Genomic DNA, 19,054 nt, shown 5'->3' on the forward strand with positions numbered 1-19,054 from the left:
AATCCAGAAGCACCCAATTCCCTGAGGTGTGATGGGGACTTTGCAACCACTGCTGGAGAGAAGGGTGAGTCATCAGGGAAGCCAGTCTGTCTATTTCAGAACCCAACATAACATATCCCAGAGATGCAGAAGCCATGTAGGCAGAGGTTCCGACAGCTTCTGCTGAAACCAGATGCTCATGTCCACCAGCTCATTCTGGATATAGGGGTGGATGGAGCATGGAGTGCTCCACAACTTCGGGAGGAGTGGCTCCTCTCCCTGAGTAGCCCACAGTTGCTGCGTTTTTACTTTCTCAATTACAACTGGACAGGCCTTTTATACAGGAGAGGCTGGTCTCTTGGGAGGTGGCCTTAGCAACAGATCAATCCTCAGCCACATTCCCTGATCCTCTCCTGACATCTCCTCTACCATCTCCGGGGGTGAAGGCACCACTCTTCTCCCCTCCCCCACAGCCTCCTGCAACGCGGATTCTCCAGTTGCCTCTTCCCTCACTGCTGCTAAGGAATCTTCCAGGAGTGTGACCCGTCTTCTCAACAACTCTCTTTCTTAAGGGCATCCTGTAGGTCATCCCCCAGTTCCTCCAAGCGTTACTGAAGTGTGTCTCTCTCCTGCTGAAGTCTCTGTCTCTCCTCAATAACCCTCTCTCTTTCCTCTGTAACACTTTCCACTATCTTGATGAAAAGAGATCTTACAATGCCAGTTGCTACATGGCCGTTCAGAGACTCTAAGCAGTCTTTTATCTAACAGAGGGCTAATTCTGCAATTTCCAGTGTCTCCACCCTTGCCCAATTCTGGGGAAGGCCCCACCTCTCCAGGAGGTGCTTTACCTTAGACCAATTTCCCACTCTGGGCTCCCCCATTGGCAGCCCCACATATAGGGGGTTCCCGAGTAAAGCTGCATCATCTACTGCTACAGCCACTTGGGCCTCCCCATCATCCCTAGTAGCAGTCCGCCCAAGGGTCGCACCCATTTAGACAGATTTCCAGTTCAGAGGTCCTGCCAACTGCCCCCAGATGTAACTCTGGGGAATGTAACTCCAGAGGGAATCCTGGGGCAAAACACCTTTCAAACTGAAATCAGTCAAAGGGAGAAAGAAGGTGGGAGAAACCCATTTATTTCTTATAAGCAGTCGTCCGGCATCTCTCCAGACCCAGCTGCAGAAGAAGAGGGAGCTCTACTTAACCTCTCCAGTCTAGATAAGCCCTCCCTCACCCTTGTAAGTACCTATTGATATGCAGATGGCTACTTTTCTCTCCACCCCTTGGAAACACCTATTGATATGGAGATGTACTAAAGCCAGGAGAGAGATTCTGGAAATACTGCAATTTTACCCACACCAGGGCCAGACTTTGGTTTGCCTGGATCTCAGGGTGGTGCCAGTAATACCAATGGAATAGATGTGAAAATGTGTCAACACTCACATGTAAAGCAATAAAACCACTTTATTCAGTTGTCTTTTAGGATGACCTGCCTTAAATGAGCCCTCATCAATGCCTAGTAACTTTACTATTTTTCTCTAGCATGCTTACCCATATCTTTGTTGCCTCCTGTCTTCTACACCATTCTCAAATTTCTCAAATTCACTTACTCAACTTTCTTCCTTTCCATTCCTTATTTAACTCAATTGCAGTTAGATTTTCTGCCCCATCACCCCACCAAAATTGATTAAGGTCACCAGTAATGGAAATGTTAACAGATTCAAAACTCATTTTTTAAACTTCATCCTGATTGGTGCATCATAAATTTTGACATAGATTAATCCCTTAAAATTCTCTCTTCTCTTGACATCCTTCCATGACATTCCCCTGTCTTAATCTGTCTACTTACATTTGGTTGTGTATTCTGTTTCCTCTGCCAAGTCCTCCCCTACTTAAACTTCAAACATTGAATTTCTCAGTCACTTAGTCCTGGACCTTTTTTTCTTCATTTAACTCCATCCTCCAATCCATCTTCAAATCACCTCTATAGGCAAATAACTTACAAAAATCAGCCTCCAACCCAGAGTGTTCTTTAGAGTCCCAGGACTGTAGAGTACAAATATATCTTATATGGATTTCTAAAGTCAATAAAAATTTTAAAAAAAGAAACCATATGGGGTCCAAACTATTATTAAAATTTTTTAAATTCCGCACAATGAGCTGGGCACACACTTAGTGTGTCTTGGCAAGTCCAACACAGATGATTTGACCTCTCGCATTCTTGGATTGACCATCAGATGAAATACCACTTCATGTTAGGAGCCACATCTTTTAAAAAAAACATGCTCCTCTTTAAATGTTAAAAATCACTCAAATTGACAAGATATATACATAATGTGAGAGAGGCATGTGGGAATTTAGAACAACTCAAGGAATAACAGATTCATGTCCCCTATCTTAATCTTACTCTGGGCCAGCTCAGTATTCACCTTGTTTAATGGTGAATATAATACTTCTTTACCATTAATATTCTCTCTCTCTCTCTCTCTCTCTCTCTCTCTCTCATTTCTCTTCTCTCTCTGCCTCTGCCAGCTTACCTCCACAGTCTCCTACCCATTTCCTCCTGTCCACTCTGCAACTTTCAACTTTTAGCACATGTTATCCATTCATGTGCTTAGTACAATGAACCCTCCTTCAGTCTTTGCATGCACTATTTATTTGGAAAATTCTTTCCCCACACACATGACCTAGTTGCCTTCTCAGTCTTAGCTTAAATATGCTTCCTCAAAAATATTTCCCAATTTAAAAACATATTCCCTACTCCCACTATTTTGTCCAATAACAGCCTACTCACTGTCCCCCTTCCTAGTATTCACCGTATTTTGAAATACAGGTTTTTTCTTAACTTTTTTTCATATCTCCCCATTGTGATCCAAAAAGGCATAAGCCATGTATATTTTATTCACTTAATAGCACCTAATAGGTATGTTTTCATCAAATATTTATTGAATAAGGTAATAATTTTGTATTTTATTGAGGGATAATTTCCTTTGGGGTTCAACTAGACTTGTTAGATGAGTTAAATTATATGCTGTTATAAATAGATGAAAAATAATGAATGATGTTTATATAGATTAGTTGTTTATGATTTTTGTGCTTTCAAGGATAAGATGATAGGAACTCACATTTTATGAGGATCTGCATTTATGTTAAGATTGTTTTTCTCCCACTCATTTAATTCTCACAATAATCCTATGAAGTGGTTTGCTATCATCATTGTAGATACAAAAAAGGTGAAGGACAGAGACACTAAATATTTTAAAAATCACTTAGCTAGTGAGTGACTGAGCCAGGATTTGGCCCTAGGTCTGATTCCAAAACACTTGTGTTTTAAACAAATTATTATTATACCATATTACCAACAATAAGTGGGCACTAAGTCTAATGAAATTGTCTATGTATATATTTAACTTCAGGTGTTTGTGTGAAGAAGGCAAGAAGATAGATTCACTAAATAATTGACAAGCCTCAGAGAAAACTTCCTACATCAATTATTGTTTAATGTGTCAATTTAATTAAAATTCCTGCTGAGCCTGGGTTCTTAGCTTTAAGAACTGGTTTGGAGAGAAGTCTATAGGGACCTTCTAAAATCTCCCAAGTCCAGTGGAAAAATTCATTCATTGCAAGGGACATAGGAGCAGCTTCAAAATTTTCCCTGGGGGTAGCACTGAAAACTTTTTTCACAGAAGTACTTTTCTGTATCATTTTTTTCTCTTTTTTTGCTTCCTTTCATAATCTATTAAAAACTGAATGGCATTTGATGTTGCCAGAAATATGGCCTTAGTTTCAGGAAGCAGGGATTATGGCTGCAGGAGAGCAGCCAGAGTAGGCAAGTGGACAGGATAGCAAGCATGCAAGATATGCATATGAAGCTCATAGGGCAGAATCTGACCTATGCTGAACTTCAAAGTGTTATAAACCTACCTACTTACTTATTGTGGAATAGACAAAAACCTAGAACAAGACCTATCAGAAAACAATTAAAAACCTTTTTTAAAGCATAATTTGGGGGTCTTAATAGTTCCGATCTAAAAATGCACAAGCCAACTACCCAGGCCTGTGAATTCAAGAGCAATCCAGGTCACAGGACCTGTAAGCATTTCCCGTGACACTGCCTGTTATGTTTTGCATCATTTTATTATCTTCAGCCTGGTAAGATTTAACAGTTAATCTTGTAACAGTCAGCATGTTCTCTCTGTTGAGTGTTTCAAAAACATCGATGCAAAAATTTCTTAGGCAATGCTTCCTCCAGTTATTATTTGTACTCTGATTCAAGGTGGTATTATTTTTCCTGATGATTTTCAACATCTCATAAAGTAACCCCTCTCTTAACTTATTTACTGGTCTTATGATTTTAGGTCAGAACACAAAGGGCTAGTTACCAGCTGAGGACCTCATTTAAAGACTCTGAGGATAAAGTTTCACCTTTATTTATGAATTTTCAATTAATAATGAGGCATTTTTAATTCTCATAATTTGGTTTATTTAATAAAAAGTGAGATTTTAAGTATCTCTGGCTGACCAAACAGAGACACATATCAAATGGCAGTACCTGCTTCACAGGCTTCTCACTCATGAGAGGCTCTCTCAGGGCCTCTGTTCACTGACAGAATATGTTCCTGAAACAGCCAGCACACTTTGTCTGTAGAGTTTGTTGGGTTTTTTTAGTGATTCTAGCTGGAATTATAGGATTTCATAGTACTCACGGTATAATATATTTTATAGAGATCTAATAATAGAGGAATCTAAGTTGGGCAACAGTGAGATGAGATGAAGTTAAGACACTTCTTAGCCTGTTTTAAAAAATCAGTCAAAGGTACATACTTAACCATGAAATAGGGTCATGGGTCCTCGTGGAAGATAATGACAGATCATTAATTCCACAGGCACCTTGAGTTCACGGTTTGTTCATTTTCCTGGAGTAAAGGCAGATTGGTGCTCATCTAACTATATTCTCTCTGCTAGCCTCCGAGGAGCGGACCACATTCACAGTCAGTCTGGCCTGGGTATGGGCACAGTTCTAGCCATGGAATGGAACAAAGCTCAGTAGACCAGGGGGAATTAAACCCTTGATCTTGGCATCATTAGCACTGTGTTCTCACCCACCGGGCTAACTAGGCACAGACAAAAGACCAACTGGGCTAATAAGTCACAGCAGTCAGAGCAATCTGGTTTAAATTTATTTCTCATTTTTAATACATTAGCTTTATAATTTGATTTAAATATTTTAGGATAAATGAAGCCAAAGGTCCATGCTGCTGTCATTCAGAAGAGAGAAAGCAGAGAGGAAAAGCTATCCCACATGACTTCCCACAACCACCAGGCCCAAAGTGGCCCTCGGAGGTCTTCTCTCACTGTGTACAAGAGTTGTCAGCCTGGAACACTCAGAGCAAATCACAGTTTCTATAAGTAATTTATGTTTAATACACTCAAAAGCAGCTTTGTATTTTAGGAGACCTTTTTGGACCACTTAGAAGGCCAAAACCTTTCATTAAATAACAACAAAAAATACTCCTCTGTTTTGTTGTTTGGTTTTGCCAGATTTTCATGCATTGTGTTTGATTCAAAAATGAGGTACGCATGTATCTTCAAATCCTAAAAGTAATTTAGTTGCATCCCAGCTGCCAACTTCATTCTTATTGTGTAAGTAGGTCTCTGGAGTGGATGCCTTAACATCATTGTTTCTGTGGCTTTAGATACCTGGAATATATTCAAAATCCTACTTACTTCCAAGGCGCATTTTCAGCAGCACCTTCTTCTAGGAAGCATATCTTAACATTTTAAACTGACTACCCTTATACCATTATAATATGTATTACCTATACCTTATACTCAGCGACTTGATTGTATGCAGTTATTATTAGTATTGCTCTTTATTATTTTGCTCTGATCATTCAATTATCATAATTGCCCCCCCTTATAAAAAGATAAAAAGATAAATTTCATGAGGGAAAGGCACAATTAGGTATTTCTTTGGTGACTCACACAACACTAAAGGTAAGCATTGTGTAAACCTGCTGAAGTAAATTTGAATTGAATCACTCTCTCTGTGATCTGTGAATGTTGTAGGATTGTCAGTCTATAAATGTTTTTGATTGTCTCTTTTCAACACCATATAGGAAGAACACAGATGCTGAGAACTTTTTATGTGAACTTTACACAGAAAATATGTCTTTCTTTCATTATTTTTTAGCCTACTTTTCAGTCCTTTATTTCATGAGAAAATATGTTTTCAAATACATGTCTCTTTTCATATTGTCTATAGAATAATGTCAAAATATTGAATGTGATGAGTAAATTTTGAAAAATTTTTTTCATTTTCTAAAGATTTCAATGTGAGCAATGTCTTCAGTATAGTACAAATGTAGTACAATAGAAAAATACAAAATCCACTGAATTTCAGGAGATACATTTCACTTCTAGTAACTATAAGTTATAGTAGCTCATACTTCACATGTTAATGTCTAAAGAGAGTACAAATCAAATCCAGTTTGGTAGTGGGGTAGACTTCCAGAAATTATCTATAATTTGACCATGATAAAGGAATAAACTAACAGTAATAATAATGATAATAATGAATAATAATAACCTTTATAGTACCAGCTATATGCCTGGCAGTTATTAAGCACTTTACATATATTAACTCATTAAATCCTCACAAAAGGTTCATGAGGTAAGTACAATAATTATATCCATTATACAGATTAGGAAATCAAAGCCTCAAGTGGTTAAGTGATTTGCCTAGCATCATTCACCCAGGCAATGTTTACATAGTCCAGCTCTTGACCAATGTACATAGTATGTCTCAAAGGGGATACTTAAGAAACTTGGATGTGTAACTTTGCAGTTCTGCATAATTTTACCCATTCTGTCGTAGGAAACCACAGTCTCTTGTCTACAGCTTTCTGTTAGTAGGTGAATGGACAGCATCATCTCTGATGTCTACAGTGATGCTCTGTGCTCTCAATGGCAGTGGTCTTCACCAGAGGGACAGAAACAAGTGTGAGAACAGTCTGGCCTCTACACACAGCACCCTCCTAGAATCCCAAGGTGACAGAAATAGTAAAAGCAAACAGAATAAAATAGTACCTCTACTGCATTAATACTTGTCCACATTTATTACTTACAGTATCCAAGTATTCTTGTCTTAAAAATGAATAACTGAAACAGTGGTTCGTCTGCTGCCAACTTTGTGGAATTAAATCTCTAAATTCTCAAGGATGGAACTGTTTGTTATACTTTCCCTGGAAGCACACCATGTTCTTTATGGATAATGACAAATGTTAAAAAAAAAAAAAAACCTTAAAAGTTATTTCAGAGCATTTGATAATCAGGTCATGACATTATCAACTTCAGATATGCTGAGAATATAAGGAACTTGATATGAACAGATGGGAGAGATAAAGAAATGAGGGAGCTATTCTTAGCCAATGGGAGATGCAACATTGAATATTAATTGTTACTTCAAGTTCAGGAAATGTGCAAAAATTAGTCATTAACTATAGCATTGCTTCTCAAAGTGTGGTCTATAGTCCAGCAGAAACATGATTATCAGGGAGCTTGTTAAAAGTGGAAAATCTCAGGCCCCATATCAAACATGGTACATCTATCTGAATCTACTTTTTGGTAAGATCTTCTGGGTGATTCCTATGCACATGAAAATTTGAATATCACTGAACTAGTATCTCTCTATACCCAATATCAAATGGAACAGCAAATCACTTATATTTAATCTAATCTAATTTTAAGACCACAGCCACCTGGTAGAAATAGACTAATGGTGGTGACATATTTATGGCAATTTAAGTATCACAGAACCATTTAGCAGGTATTTACTTCATTTAATATCCTCATTCTGCCTACAAGAAAGGTTAGAATATGTATGTGTTTTTCATGATATAACTGTTGCTAAGAGAGAAACTATCATGTGCCAAAATCATAGAGGGAGTAATTTAAATCTAGATCTCCTAAATCCAAATCCTGTAGTTTTTCCATTCACAAGCAAACCATCTGTAGTCAGAATATTTTTAAGTTGTGTCCTTAGAAGTGCTAAGAAGTTGACAGCATTTCTCTAAGATACAACGTATTCCCTATTACAACATTCAGCCTTTCCGAAGGCAGAAAGGGTAATCTTAGTCAAGTACAAGTAAACTTTTTTTGGGTACACACAGTAATTTCAGATTAATCTAGACATTTCAGATTTTTTCCTTCTCCTGCCTGAGAGAATATTAGGTTATTTGGAAGGGAGGGGAGAGGCCATGCATATGTGGCACAGTGCCATGGACAGGAGGCTGTGCAGGCCTCAGTTTTGTAGTCCTGCCACCTAATAGCCATCTCTACTCATTTCCATGGTACGGTGATATTCTTGGGAGGCTGCTGTCTCTCAACATGCCAGACAGAGGACAGAGGCTCAGGTATTGTATCCTTTCAATTTCCACTATGACTGACTTGCATTGCTCTCTCTCCCTTTTCAAGAACCACTAACTCTGAAGGTGAGGGTTTCAGAGAGGACAGGGTGCAGTAAACCACCCACATATGCCTTCACCAGTGTCTAACTCTCAGATCCCTCTGCTACTCTTCTCTATTTCTTCTAGTCAAGAGAGTTCTTACCTCTTCAAAGACAGGAAAAACTTGATCTTCAAGTATTCTGTGTGCTTTTTTTTTAAAGATGAAAAGACAAGAATCTGTTCTCCAATTTCCACAGTTGCCACTCCCCCTTGAGACAATGCCTATCTGAAATGGGGTGGTGGGGTGGCAGGGTACAATGGAATGAGGTATGGCAAGCATCAGTCAATACTTTAAAAAATACTGTCCCGTTGATGTCCTGTAATTCTCCCAAGATGATATGAAAGGCTAGAAGCACTGGACTTTCTAGAATTTAAATCATGGGATATTAGGCTCACTCTATGCTTGTCTGATAATATCTGAGGTATATTCAGTTCAGTGAAACTCTTTAAACGTTATTGACAACCTAAGGAATGTCCATAGGAAAATATACAAAGTACATACCACACTACGTTTTGATTTTTGCCTTTCAAGAATTGCAAACCGTTTATTTGTAATCTCCCATTCCATAGAATTATCTCTTTGCCCAGGTTGTAAACAAAATAATCAAAATGGTAAGATAGCCAAGAATGATTTCATGTGAGGCCTGATTATAGGACTTAAGACTATTAAGACTAGGAAAAGTAGAGACTAAGGGGAAATAAACATTTAAATACCTATCATATCATGTGGAAAGAGAGTGAATTTTTGTTGTTGTGTTTTTTTCCATGGGAAGACTTAGAATCAACGAATTAAGTTTAAGAACTCAACTTAGTTCAAATTAAATACAGCAGAGACAACACTGCCATTTTCATTTACTCCTGATAAAGCAACATTATAGAGGAGCTCCAATTCTTGACATCACTTTAAAGAAAAAGCCTTTAAGAAGGTGAGCTTCCTGATCTATACTGAATGGTGATATGAGAGAGAAGTTGTTCATTATGTTGTGCCACCCAGTAATATTTTTGTGACTTTTATATTAGCATAGCATATCTCCTCTTAGCTTGACTAACAGAGTAAGGAAGAACTTCCAGACAAAAAAGCTCATTCAGAAGTGCCTAGCCTCTTATGGAAACTGTCAAGCAGTAAGGAGAATATATTTATTTATAAAAGTATTCATAAATTATTTATACATTTATTAAACTATATATTCAGTGAGTACATACTATGTGCCATTTATTCTATTATGAGCTGGAGAAAAAGTGGTAGGTGAGATCAGCATTAGCATTAGCCAGTAGGTTTGGTTAAGTAATTCTCATGTTTACCTCCCACTTCTAAGGTTTTTGGTGTCAAATAAATTAATAGAAGATTTCCACAATTACATACTACTGTATAATATTCCTATAACATTTACCACCCTTGTTTTTTCTATGTAGATGAGAATATATGTGTATGTAGATTTATATACATATACATATATATGTATGTGTGTGTGTGTGTATATATATATATATATGCACACAGACACACATTTTTGTGTTTATACAGATATGTTTTACTCTTCCTATAATTACCTAATGATAGGAATTGTAATGAATCTAGGATTTTATCCAACTTGCAAGTTAACAAGTTAGTTTGGATGCTAACAGAAGGCAAAAGACTCCTGGATTAGAAACAAAGGACAGTTTATTATTCACAGCAATAGCTATAGCCAAAATATCAGCATTTGCACTGATTGCCTGAGTCCCAATTCCTACAAAGAGAAATAATGAAGTCCAGGTGACACATATACATGCAATGGGTTGAATTATGGAAAAGGAATCCCAAGTTTAAGAAATTTTAAGAAATGTCAGAATTGCCTACAAGCAAGCTTGCCCATACTTTGTCCCAGAGAGAAGCACTGAATTTTTTATAATGGAGAACAAAAAAGCCTATTCTCTGCTATGAAGGGAGACACTATCTCTGTCTCCCAAGCTCATTGTCTAAAGATGATCCAAACAAAAGGCTGTCAGTGCTTCTGCTCACGAGACATGCAAAAACAGTCCATAGAGAATTGCCTTGCAATAATGAGCAGAGCCAGGCCTATTTTTTTCATCACCATACCTTCAATTCCTAGCACAGTTTTCTCAGGCACAGTAAAAGGAGCTAACACTTACTGAGGTCTTATTCTGTGCCAGGATGTTTCAAACACTGCATATGTTTGAAAATCCCACCAATCACTATAACATAGTTACAGATATTACCTGCATTTTATACATGAGGAAACTGAAGCCAAAATAGGTTAGCAACTCATCTCAGATCATACAGCCGATAAGAGGGAAAACTTAAATATGTATTTCTTGAAGAAGTAAATTGAGTAAATGGATAGATGAATAACTGTGAAACAGAAAAAAAGCATTTGCAAATATATGCATCAAGCTATGTATGTATCAGATTACAATTTTGAGTTTGAATACAGTTCAATTCTGTCCCAGACCTCACATAATACTAAAACCAAATTAAAGTCAGAGGCTAATGCACACTGTTATATTATCTGTTGATTTTTGTAACTGCAATATGCTCAGAGACTCTACATGTAAGTCTGTGCTCTAATTGAAGCTTTATTATCTAAGTTTAATTTGCCTGACTTAGTCAAACTTCATGGTAAAAGATGAATTCTCTCTGAAAAACTATGAGAATTTATTTCATGCTTATTGTTCTTAGCAGTTCATTGGCAGAACATTAAAAGCAAGTAGAATTGCACTGTTTTATTAGCTGTGGAATAAATGTACAATGGAAAAACTAGCTCATGACTGAAACAGAGAGAAGTTATTTCTGTGCTACATAGCTGTCCCTGGATATAGATAGGGCTGTAGCTACACAAAGTACATACACCATGTTTTGATTTTTGCCTTTCAAAAACTGCAAACCATTTATTTGTAATCTCCCATTTCATAGAATCATCTCTTTTGCCCAGGTTGTAAACAGAAATTGAAAGGTATTAGGGTAGGAGACTAAAAAATATGCATTTCTGAATTTCAACAGAACATGTATAGAGAACAAGGTAGGAGGAGGGAAGAAAAAGTTCAGAAAAATCAGGAAAAAAGTACCCATAATTCCACACTCCACTATAGAAACATTATCATGTTAATTTGCATATTTTCTTCCAATATTTACTTTAAATGACTCATCAATAAAGTCACGCAACAATTATTTTTTGAGCACCTGCTATGTACTAGATACTGTTTAAGATGGTAGGGATATAGGGGTGTACAAAGTGAAAGACAAATATTCCTGCTGTACATCCTAGAGATGACTTTTTTTTGGATAGCATACATGAAATTCTGAAAAGTACTTTTTAAAAGTATAAAGACTTTCCTATGTTACTCTTTGGTTTTCATAAGCATCATTCTTAAAGACTGAATTCCCTTACCTCAATAGCTAATGATTTAAACTACTTTTCTGTGATTGCTATATTTGTTTTCTTTTTTTTAATCAAGAAACTATGAGGAGCATCTTGACAGATCAGTTTTTCTTCCATATTTTATACAAGTGCATTCTTTCAGCTCATATTTCCCCTAGACTTCTGCATGCCACCTTTGGACACTGTTCTGCTCTTGTTTTCTTGTAACAGTCACATTTAGCACATTGAACTTTCCACCAACAGGACTGTCACCGAATAATTTCAGAGGTGCCAAAGAGTGATGCTCCTGAAACCTCCTTCATCCATAGGTTATAACTGAAATTTCAAGGTTAGAGTTTTACTTTTGTTTTCTTTTAAAATGTGCGTACTACTGCAATGCTAAAATCTTGCATATTATAATCACCCATGGCTTTATAAGAACAAATAAAAAGAAAGTAGGCCTGACAACGTAGAAGAAACCAGGAGGCCAAGGTGGCCACAGTACCCATGCATAAAGGGGAGGCAAGGACATTTATACATATATAATGTATATGATTGTGATTGTAATATACAATTACAATATACAATATACAATGTAATATACAATTGTAATATATAATATAATGATCATGATATATATACGATGTATTTCTTGTTTCACCACTACTGTGAAATACCTAATTCTTTATCTAACATTAAAGAATTCTGATTAAGTATAAGCATGTGTGTAGTTGGCTGAGTAAAGGGAGCAGGTGTGAATCTCATTAGTACATTTTAGTTGTCTAGAGACAATAAATAGGAGTGCTTTCTACGTATTATCAGACCGTTATAATGTCTAAGAGTAAGAAAAAGCAAGGGATGGGGTAGGTTCATAGATGGTCATAATTTAAGATCTAGTATAGTTATTTCATTTCAGATAAAGGAGCTGAGGACAAAAGAAACCAGGAAACCTGACCAAGTCATAAAAATTGTACAATATTTCCATTCTAGCCTTCTTTCAGCTACTGCTTGCTGCCTCCCTGCCAGGGTGGACATTAGAATATTTTATAGCAGCCTTTGAAAAATTATTCTTTCATTTTATTTTTGGAGGAAAGAAGAAATCAGTAATGTTTTCTTTAATTTTACTTTTTTCTTTAGTCCTAGGATCTTAATATTTTTTCTTAACTCATTTTTGTACATACTTTATAAATATGGCTGAGGAGGGGAAAAGAAGAAAAAAAAGAAAATAGCTGACAATGACTGAAAAGGACATACAGTAAATTAAGACTTTCTTCTTTAATTTGTAACAATATATATAAAGCTTCAATTTGTTTTTTACATGAAAAGTCAAGCTTCCTTTGCATTATATCAGGAAGAGCCCTTTAATCTCTCCTTTGGGGCTCATGCTTCCCAGGACAAAATAAAGCATTTCTCTTTCCTCGTTGAGAACTGAGCCAAACGTGAACATTGGGTTTCTTAAGACAAAGTCCTCTCTCTCCTTAAGGAAGGCTAAAGGATTTTTTTTTAATTGCTTGTGGATTGAGGCTCTGTTCTAACAGATGATTGTGCTATTGTCCAAGAGTCTGGTAGTGCTATTATGAGAGAAAATGAAGCAGGAAACCAGTTTATTTATTTATTTATTAGGGAGCAAAAGGGCATGGATGAAAATTCCTGGGGAAACTGGGAAGTCAGGAAGACTAGCTAGGGGAGGGTAGAAACCAAAGGTCAAATGTCTCTAAGCATGATCCTGTGTAGATATGCCTTAAAAAAATCCTAGGGCTAGAAGATGGGGACAAAACACTATTCTAATGCTCAGAAGTGATGCTGGACAAGACACCCAGTTTCAGCAACTGTCCAACAACATGATGGAAATAACTCCCTTGCCTGCTGTCAACTCAGGCTTGGGATAATTCAGAACAATGACCTACACACATCATTCAGTCTTTCCAGGTAATTTTATCTAGTTGCTCCATGAGGTTGCTTGCCCACAGATTCCCAGGACATTTGTATACTGATGGATTATAAATCATTTATTATTAGGAAGAAATGTTAGTTTGTTAATTTGGGGAAGAATGGAATATACCAAACAGTACTGGAGACACTTAAATATATCTAATTACTCACTTTTTGTTAAAGTTGATCTTTTTATACTATTAATTTTTCTGAGAGATAGATGAATAATTGAATAAAAGTAAATTGTTGATTAATCTAAATATTTTTCTTATCAACTCTGGTCCTCAAAGGATTTGCAATTTAGAAAGTGAAAGTGAGAAATAAAAGGTTATAGTGCCTTTGTAATGCACACACTATCAGGCATGAAGTGCCTGGCAGTGTCCTTATTCAAGTTGCCTAGAGAATGTTTACTAAGTAGTCAGGAAAGATCATGATGCTGCACCAATAGAGAATCTAATGTGGATTCAAATTTCAAACAAAACAAGACTGACTACCAAAATCCTAAACAAGATTACAGAATCAAGTTAGGGAATCCAGGGCATAAAATGCATCCCCTCTTGTCCACAGTTTAATTATCAAGAGATGTAGAGCTGTGGTTAGTATTACTTTGCTGTCTTGGGGATCACAAGGAGAGATTAAGAGTTGTGATTAGTAATAAGCCCATTATGTAAAAAGATCTGTAGTAGATCAGACCACATGAGAGTGTCCAATACATTATAGTACAAGCGTTTAATGTATAATAGTCCTTGATAAATTAAACCTCTCTCTCCTCCTCCCTGAAAATACCCAGAAGCAATAAATGTGATTTGGTTTTGTTTTGTTTCAAAATACTTAGTCAAAAATTAGTATGAATATTTATCTTAATCTACCAGTTCTTCAACTGAATAACTTAAATCATGTAAGATTATTTTGGACAGAAACAAAAATTTGAACTCTTTTTCCCCCATACTATCATAGCTTTTCTTTTTTTAACTTATTTTTACTTATACTTTTACTGTTTACTGGATCATTATTTGAAAATAACAAAATAGTTCTTTTCCTCTTTTTCTGTATTTACCATGCTATTTTGAAATGAGAGAGAGAAGAGAGAGAGGGGAAAGAGAGATATATTTCTTTGTTTTTTCTCCACTCATCCTTCTGGACAATAATTTGTTCTTGAATAATGCATGTCAGTTGAATTTGCACATGTTCATATAATTTATAAACTGCCAGAATACAGCTTTGTGCAACTACCAAATTAAAATATTATGTCTATTAAAATGTAGCATTCCTTATTTAGATTATGCAGTACTTCTTAGGGAATGGAAATGACTCAAAAGCATTTTGTAATTATTTACTAAGCCCCACTTCTCTTGTAAAACACACAGACCATAAATTCCATGATAGGCATTACATGCTGAGGGTTATCTCCTTAAATGGAAAAAAGTAAGTTTCGTAGTAGTAAAGTTTAATATTTAAGTTGTAGTTATCAGAAGCTGTATCTAAATTAATGAACTATTGCTACCTCCCAAACAAAGACAACTCATAAATGAATACTTTATTTGCTTTATATCTATTAGTTTGGTTATATACTTTTAGGTTATCAGTTTTTTAAGTGTGTATTAATTTATGTATAAAGTAACAATTCATGGAAGGAAATATGTTTCCTATTAAATTACATAACTGAGGCATAATTTGTGTACAATAAAACTTCTCCTTTTAGGTATATATTATTGTGAGTTTTGAAAAATATATACAGCTATGTAACCAACATCACAGTTAAGATAGAGAATATTCCCAACATCCCTCAAAATTCCCTTGTTCCCACTTGTAGCCAATGCCCTTCCCCAACCCCCGTTTCTACCAACCACTGGTCTGTTTTCTTCGTCTACAGTTTTGTCCTCTCCGAATGCCATATAAATGAAATAATGCATTTCATATGTAACCATTTAAATCTGCTTCTTTCACTTAGCATAATGGCTCTGATTTTCATCCATGTTGTTACATGTATCATTAGTAGTTTGCTGGATTTTTTTATTGTTGAGTATTATTCTATTGTAAGGATATACCACAATATGTTTTCCATTCACTGGTTGATGTACATTTGGATTGTTTCCATTCTTGATTATCCTAAATAAAGCTGCTATAAACATTAGCACGCAGATTTGTGTAGCTCTATGTCTTCATTTATCTTGGGTAAATACCTAGGAGTGGGATTGCTAAATCATAATGCTAATGAATGCTTAATTTCATTTAAACCTCTCTTTACTGACTCTCTCTACAAGAAAATTATACTCTTCTGCCTTTGACAATGGGGTTCTCCATGTGACTTGGTTTAGCCAATGAAATGTGAGCAACAGTACCTGTGCAGTGTCTGCATAAAAGCTTTAAGGAACAATACGTGATTCTTCTTCATGCTTTTCCCTCTACAATGAGCACTGCATGTCCCCAAATGGCTGCTCCTTCAGCCTGTAACTAGATGAGAAGATACATGGAGCAGAGCCACAGTCAGACCACAGCCTACATGTAACCTGACTGAGAAATAAACATTTGCTGTTGTATGAAACAGAGGCTGTATTACCTCATGATAATCTAGCAAAAGCTGAGTGATCAGCCCTTGGAAATTGCTTCTTTCTACCCTACTTAACTTCACATAACATTTGAAATACACTTCTTTGAACTTTCTTTACTCTTTGAGCCTGATGCATGACTCCAGTTTCCACCGCTTCTTTGCTCCTTCGTTATGGTTTTCATTGGGTCATCTTCCTGCTGCCATTTTCTCTAAAACTAAGTCTTTAAATCACATCTTTATGTCTTCACACTAATTGTACTACAGTAGATGTTTAACTAGTCTCACAGCTTTAAATCTATAATCTCTTGGTCTAAATTATATATTCATGATATCATATGAAATTTATTTAAAAAAAACAATACTCTCCTCATATTAGGTTTCTACTAAAAACCTTGTCACTTCTCTTTACCTATAAGTTATATCTGACCATCCCACCTTTGTACACAAGGTATTTTTCCTTGGGTTCTTGAATTCCCTCCACTGCTGCTTCCACCATTATAAACACCTGTTACTCCACTGAATGAAACTCTCTTGTAATCACAGAGGTATACTCCTTTGTTCAGGATTTGCAGCAGATATTTCTACCTCTTGTCCTACTTCTTATCATTTTAAGTCCTCCAAGACATATCTTACATTCCATTATTTTAAGAGAAACTTTCTGCCAATTACTCTTAAGAGTTACTATTGGCCCTTCCAAACCATTCTCCACAAAGCATCTACAATAATATTTAAAAGCACGTATCCATCATCCCTTCTCTCTATCCTACTTAAATTATACACTGGCCCTTAGGATAAATACTAAACCCTTGGGCCTAGATAGATTGGTCCCTCCCTACCTGTTCAGCCTCTTCCTTTCCGTCTCTAGCATTCTGACTAGCATCCTCTTTGTGTTCCACTGAACATCACCCTCCCTCCCACTGTAGGATCCTTGCTATTCTCTCTGCCTATAATGTTCTTCTTTTATCTCTCTTTTCCTGCTTAACTCCTTCTTATCCTTCAGATCTCAACTCTATTATTACTTCCTCAAAGATGCATTCCCTGACTTCTGAGGAGAGCCAAATTCATAGTACATACCTTTATAACACCATTTACCTATCCCTCATTCAGTGAACTTACCACAGTAGCAATTTTACATTTCTTTGTATGATCATTACATCATTTCCCTTTTTGGGATTCAGCAGTGTGGGCCCATCTCACTCACGGAACAATATCTGGCACATTACTTGATGGATGTTTCTCAAAGAACAGCAGCTCTTGGTTCCTAGACCATTCTATCTGTATCTGTACCGTACTGATTTGTAGTCTTGTATTAAGATTTCTATCACTTTGTATTGGCATTTCTTCTTGTTTGCATGTTTCATCACCACACCAACAAACACAGGCACCTGGTAGCCTCTATGCTTTTAGCTGAATAAATGAATGACTTCTAGTCATTCTAGAATGTGAATACTTGTAGATTGTGGGTTAGTAGATGTAACAAAATTAACATATTAAAATGATCAACATGTGACCACTTCAAAAAAACTTCAGTCCAGAGTTGCATTTACATATTCAAACCAAACAGTTTAAATTAAACGACTGAATGCCTGCTATCATCAGAACTAAGACTAGGGTTGCCAGATAAAATTTAACCATGAACAATATTTTAGCATATGCTCCCAATACTGCATAGGGAAGAATTCTACTAAAATGTATCTGTGGTTTATCTGAAATTCATGTTTAGCTGGGAAACGCTTATTTTTATTTGCTTTATCTGGAAACCCAAACTATGATACTGCTTGAAATGATAATGATTGATCTCCACTGAGTGCCGACTGTTAGTCACACATAGCACCAAGTGTTGTCTATTGGTTATTTTATTTCATCTTTACAACCAAATGAGTAGGTCCTATAAACATTCCCTTTGAATATGGAGAAATTGAAGCACAGAATAAAGAACTTATTTGGAGTCACACAGTGATCAAGTGGCAAGTCAAATATGTCTCAATGAAGAACTTAGAGTCTGCACTCGTAATTACTATAATGTACTGCTTTATCTAACACCATCTAAGGTATTAACCATAAACTGGGCAATGACAACAGAGAGACTTTTGTCATGGAGTGCTTTGAATATTTTGGTAACTGTGGTAATCCAGAGAGCCCAATGTGAAAACCAGCATTGGATCTGTGGAACAGCAAATGAACTTCTGATTCCCCCCTAAGGAATCTCAAGTCTTGTAGCCACTATATGGATTCTGAGTTTACATGAATGTGCTACAGTATCACCATCTGTGTTAGTTACAGCACTGGGTTTATTATTGCCCATGAGTTAACTGTTGAAGAACTTTCTATGACATAAAGAATAATCTACATACAGTTTTGTTTTTAGATCAATGTAATGGACATGTTTGCTGACAAAACATCTATCTCTATGATCAAGTTTTCCTTGAGTGTCTATAAAGATTTGTACTATATTCATCATTTTATTTCAGTGGTAACTTTTAATATTAACAGACCACCCAGTGCCTTCTACTGTAATCATGTAAATATTATGAGAATTGTCCATTTTTTAATGGAATTTATTACCTTTGAATCTCTTTTGTAACTATGAATCCTAATTTCCTTCTCTTTAAACTGAATTGCTAGATGACTGTAAAGATTCCCCGAGTTTTATTCCAAAGGCAGCTCTATCACAGTGATACATTAAGTGAATCCTGTGCAATTTAAACATCAGCTTCAAATATGGA

The 19,054-nt window shown here is 36.2% G+C and overlaps 1 long non-coding RNA gene across 1 annotated transcript in view; it reads right to left on the bottom strand.

Annotated features, from left to right (window-relative positions):
* Positions 1–2,455: 2,455 nt before the first annotated feature.
* LOC130683630 (uncharacterized) overlaps positions 2,456–19,054 on the bottom strand; it is a 59,050-nt gene continuing 42,451 nt past the window's right edge. Inside the window, exons 2-3 of the long non-coding RNA XR_008997526.1 lie at positions 6,843–6,956; positions 2,456–5,679 (exon numbers count right to left, since the gene is read on the bottom strand). This is a non-coding gene — a long non-coding RNA (uncharacterized LOC130683630). The remainder of the gene's footprint in view (positions 5,680–6,842; positions 6,957–19,054) is intronic.

This window comes from Manis pentadactyla, chromosome 1 (genome assembly GCF_030020395.1).
Source record: "Manis pentadactyla isolate mManPen7 chromosome 1, mManPen7.hap1, whole genome shotgun sequence".
NCBI classification, from domain to species: domain Eukaryota; kingdom Metazoa; phylum Chordata; class Mammalia; order Pholidota; family Manidae; genus Manis; species Manis pentadactyla.